The sequence below is a fragment of the Callospermophilus lateralis genome, chromosome 6 (assembly GCF_048772815.1).
Source record: "Callospermophilus lateralis isolate mCalLat2 chromosome 6, mCalLat2.hap1, whole genome shotgun sequence".
NCBI classification, from domain to species: Eukaryota; Metazoa; Chordata; class Mammalia; order Rodentia; family Sciuridae; genus Callospermophilus; species Callospermophilus lateralis.
In genome coordinates this window covers 16,550,322-16,555,994 of record NC_135310.1, presented here as the reverse complement: position 1 = coordinate 16,555,994, position 5,673 = coordinate 16,550,322, and positions in this window count along the sequence as shown.

Genomic DNA, 5,673 nt, shown 5'->3' with positions numbered 1-5,673 from the left:
CTGTGTTTTGGGTGGGAATCTCTTGGGGGAAAGGTGCTTGAGCCTTAGACTTAGTAGTTAGATGAACCCACTGCAACACAACCCACATAATTATGGGGAGTGTGGGGGTAGCATGTGGAGGGCAGGAAGGGATTGAACTACATGTAACCTTTACTCTTTCGCTTTTACTCCGGGTTTATAATTTAATTTCTGGTCACGCACTGGGATGGTTGGACTGACCAAACATTTTTCTTTTGTAAATTTTTGGACTGGAAAGGAATCAAAAGACTCTTTCTAAGCCCATATTCTACTCTTGCAGGGAAGAAAGCCCCATGTTGTTAAACTCTAAGAAAAGCAATACAGGGCATAACAAGACCAGTCAGGGAGGCAGACACCACTCTAAGTCTTTCCAGAGAAGAATTTAAAAGAAGAGACCAACTGCACAGGTGTTGGGGACACTGGGAAGCCAAAGGGGTCAGGGAGGCAATGGGTATTTAGTGCAGCAGGGACAGAAAAGAAGTATCTGAGACCGTCTGGAAGACACTGGAACCGTAGCTGACCTGTCAGGTAGGGGCTGGTGCCAGGGCAGCCGCAGCCAGGAGAAATACTGTGTCTCTTCTTCCCACAGTGCTTCCTGCCTGCTGAACCAATTTCCTCCCTGTCTTCATTTCTCCTTACTTCTTTCTCATATTTTGGGGTGGGAGTGTCCTGGGGATTGAATTCAGGGGCACTCGACCCCTGAGCCACATCCCTAACCCTATTTTGTATTTTTATTTAGAAACAGGGTCTCACTGAGTTGCTTAGGGCCTCACTTTTGCTGAGGCTGGCTTTGAACTCACGATCCTCCTGCTTCAGCCTCCTGAGCTGCTGGGATTTTAGGCATGCACCACTGCATCTGCCTCTTTCCCCATTTGTGTTTAAGACAAAAAACAGGCGAAAGTAAATGTTTATAGCTTGCTAGTAATACCAGAAAAGAAAACAGCACATGAACAAGTAAAGAATATAAAGCCCTCAGTAGCCATGACAATAGTAAGGGATGGTCACCTTCCTCCTGACCTCAAAGTGCCCAAAGGACTGCAGAAGAACATCTTCCCCAGCCTAAGTAGCTTGTTGAGGGACAGTGGCAGGAGTGGGGCCCTAGAGCCAGACCACCTGGCTCCACTCCTAACTGTGTGACTGTCTTGGGTGAGTGTCTCCACACCTCCATCTCTCTCCTTGCAGAAAACGGGAAATGGCAGTGGCCCCTACTTCATAGGATTATGGTAAGGATTAAGGGGTTAATTTGAGAACTTGAGAACAGCACCTGTGTGAGAGGCTTCCAAAGTGGGGTTGAGGTCCTCACCTGTTCTCAGCTCCACCCACAGGAGTAATCCTCCTCCGGTGACAATATTTGGAGGTGGAGATCAAATATCATCAATTCTTAGCCCTTATTCCCACTTGCTGTTTCCACCGGAGTCAAGCACCAGTGTGGCATCCTGCCAGATGCCATCTGGCTAGGACTCAGACTAGAAGCAGGAAGTAGGACAGACGAAAGGAGGCTCTCCTTTGTCTCAAAATGACATTTCAATGACTGCCAAGCTCAGCTGCTGCCCCAGGGTTCTTGTGCTGCACCTGCAGAGTCAGGGCCCTATGGTCACTGTGATGTGGCCACCCAGCACCAGGCCAGCGAGCCTGATGGAGGCAGAGGAGCCAGCCCAGGGAGAGAGGCCTGTGCCTGCACCGTTGCAGGCAGCCAGCAGTTTGCCCAAGGCCTCTGTAAACTGGTTTCTCAGGGAACACATACTTTGAATCACCTTTCTTATTCACCTTCAAAGTCACAGTATTAATATATGTCATATATTGATAATGTAATGTAAATTACTATAGCTTTAATCTCTAAAATAGTGAAAATTGGGCTAGTGATTCCATAGCACCCATGGCCTTGAACTCAACACAGGAACCACTGGAACAAAATAGGACTTGATCAAATATATAAGAGCCCCCTGCCCCCAAATATAAAATTCAGTTCATAAAATTGAAATGGAGCCTTTAAAATTCTTATCACAGAATCTGTGTGCCAGAAGTTAGTGGACTTCTGTTTTTCAATTAGGTATTTAAATATGATTAAATTAACACTTTTGCAATTCTCTTAATTAAGCAGTAAGGGAACGAAATGATTTAACTTGTGCCAATTTTCATCCACGCATGACTTTTTTCCGTGTTGAAAGCAGATCTCAGAGTTTCCTAGCTTAGAGGCAGAAACTCAACCAGAGCCAGCCTGAACTCTGGCAGTGACCTCTAAGGAAAATTTGTGGGGGAGAAGCTGGAGAGAAAATTCAGCTTAAAGAGGCAGGATGTCCACTAATTAAAACAACTGCAGGACGTGAAAATCAAAGCTGATCAACGGCAGTGTTAACTCTTTAAACCCTCATACCCAAGGACTTGTTTTGATGGCCAAGTCCATCCTTGATGTACTATTGGTGTGTGTTAAATGCATGAAATTGCTCTCGTTTATTTTTTTTTATATGTCTATTTTCAATAAAGATTTAAGGCAATTGACACGATTGAAACATACTATAAAAACAAAAGGTTAAAGACAAGAAGGAAGACAGCTTCTGATGAGGTGCTTCCCTTTCCCAGCACTCTGGTGCAAATACACAGAATATAGTTCAAGATGATCCCACTCCATTAAGTTATCTAAACAAGGTCTCTTGAGAATAGAGTGGGGATAAGCTTGCCTGGAGAGGGCTTCAATGCTTGCTCTTCACTGGGGAAAATGGCCACCTTAGCCACTCTTCACACGACACGTGGCATTTCATGATTTCAGAAGCCGTAGTTCCCAGCCATGGAGACAAATGGCTCCCTTCAAAATGATAAATGATATCAAGATCTTCAAACAACTCCACACCTTCCATATAAACAGATATTGTTTAAAATGCCACTTCCCCTTCTATATGCCATATTTCTAAGGTCAATCTTAGAAAGTAAACTGGAATATGTGCAGGCAGTTACCAGAAGCTCTATCTTTTCCAGCATCAAGGTTAGAAAAGAGAGATCCTGACAGCCTACTGATTTTTTTCTGGAGTAATTTGTGTGTAGTGTTCAATGTTCCTCTTTTGGAATCCTTAATGTATAAAGTGAAAACTTGTAGTAAAGATTCATCATGCCTGAAAATCAGGGAACAGATACAAGTAGAAACTGCCAGTCCAACAGGGACCAGGATCCTTTGATTGCAGGAAAATCAGACATGTCCAGGATGGATGCCTATAACTGCTCTGCCTTGTCAAGAGTCTCCTCTTCCAGAAGTCACAGAAACCTTAGTGCTTTTCTTTTTCTGGTAGCACTGGCCATGCCTGCTCTCACAATAAGAGCATCTATATGGTGATGCTATAAATCATCATGTAGATATCAGTATGACAATTACAGAAATATTGGAGATTGAATGCAAGCCATTCTTACTCCCCAGAAATAATCCCAACTGTGTTCCTATAAAATAAAGTCAATGACATTGCCCTCTATTGTGAAGGACAAGTAAAATAAATAGTCACTCTAAAATGGAATAAAAATAATTCAGTAATCTCTGAAAAGTCAAAACTCAGCTCTTCGCAATGAACTGCAGCCTCACATCACAGTTGATTTGATCCCTGACTTCTTGGGAAAAAATGTTAAGAATTACATGAACTACATCTTAAACACTTAACAACTAAAATTATATTAATTGTAGTCTGCAAAGCACTGCAAATTAATATACCAGTCTATATAATAAAAATCAGTCTATCTGGTCTATACAATCTAGTCTAAATGACATAACCACAGGACACAGGTAAAATAAATTTGCTCCAAATGATGGATTTTAAAAAATCAGAAGGCTGAATTTTGTTATCTAATAAAGTATGGAAATAGACCCCACCTCCCCATACACACACACACACACAAAGTAACGTCCTCACAATGGCTTATATGTCTTGGCTTTAATTTCCAAGGTGGCAGCCAATGGTTTATTCATGCTGTCTGTAAGGGGGAAGTGAGATGCGTAAGGAGTTTCTATCAAATATAATGATGACTCAGTTGATGGATTGTTGGATTTGTGGAAATCCTCTAGTTCATGCATTTCAACCTCAGAGGTGATTTTTTTTTTTTTTAACAAGAGAGACCTAAGAAAAAGCTATCCTAAAGATCCAGAACAATCCTCCACAACAAATTCTTCAGATATTTTAAAGTCTATGTACTGTTTTAGAAATGATTCTAAAAAGCATAGTTACTGAATTTCCCAGCATATAGTAAATTGATATAGGAATTTAGAAGGAGAGGGGAGGGGTCTGAAACAGGAGGAAATGACATGAATTCAGAAGTGAGCATTGGTGGTTACTAGGTGGGCACCACAGAGAGAGAGAGAGAGAGAGAGAGAGAGAGAGAGAGAGAGAGAGAGAGAAGCAGAGATGCGTTCCCATGCAGGGGACTGAATTCCCTACACAGTAGTTGAAAATTCAATCATGTTTCAGGTTTCACTGCATTAGAACATATAAACTTCTAGGTGAATGCTAAAACATTGGAAGACAAAGGGGTGTATTAAAGGAAATTTTTATTATTTTCTGTGGAAAATTTGGAGCATATATGAAAAGTAGAGGAAAGAAACCTTCCTGATCCTATAACCTAGAAATAATCCTTGTCAAATGAGTTTGGTTTCCTCCTAGTTGCCACCACAGGCAGTCAATTTGCATTTGCTATGATCTTATTCCTAGCTCATTTCCTAATGGCCTGGCCTGCCTCTCTAAATGAAAGCTAATTGTTGGAGCTACTGGAGGAATCAGCAAGATACTAGTGAATTCTGGACCTTCCCTCTCCCTAGGGTCGTGAGGTGAGCTGGCTTCTAAAAAAAAACTACAAAGAATATTGTAACAATGCTGAAGTCATTTTTAATTACATCCTTACTGACCTATGATAAATTTGTGGTGGTAAATTGCAAACATCTTTGTTCATCTCCCCTTTAGCCATGTCAAAAAGTGTGGTTGCCTGGGCAGTTTGATTTGCACTAAAATCTGCACATTTGCTTTTGGAAATATCATTTTGATGACTTGAAAAGTGCAGGCAACTGTAGAGAACCCAGCTCTTGGAATGAATTTTTTATTTGGAAATTTTGCATGCTTTTGTTTGGAATAAGGAAAAGAAAGCATTCCAAATGAACAGGACCTCACAAATTCCTTCTGGGTCTCAACCACCTCCTTCTCTCCCCAAGGCAATGACTTCTCTGCAAATCACTTGAATGAAAGGTATCAATCACCAGTAGAAATCTGTGTGCTTTGTCTAATGACTAACTTTTGAGTGAATTGCAGAGAACTTTCTTGCATCAGTGGGAGGAATCTCCAAGACAGTTCAGGCCTAAGACTGTGATTTTATAAACACCTGGGAGCAGATGTGAACAGTCACATAATGATTCTCCTCTGGGAAGGTAAGTGGAAGTATGTAGTTGGCCTTTATGTTTAGAGGCCTTTCTATTTTCAAAGATCATCCATTTGTTTTCTAGTCTATGTTTGCATGAATGCATGCTTTTAAAAATAAAATCATCTTAATATTAAGATGCATGTTGTAGTAATTAAAAAACAGAAGATAAAAAGCATTGGCAAGTGCACAGAGAACTTGAAGTCCTTTGTATATTGCTGGTGGGAATGTAAATTATACAGACACCAGACAGTTCTTCAGACTTAGACATAGAGT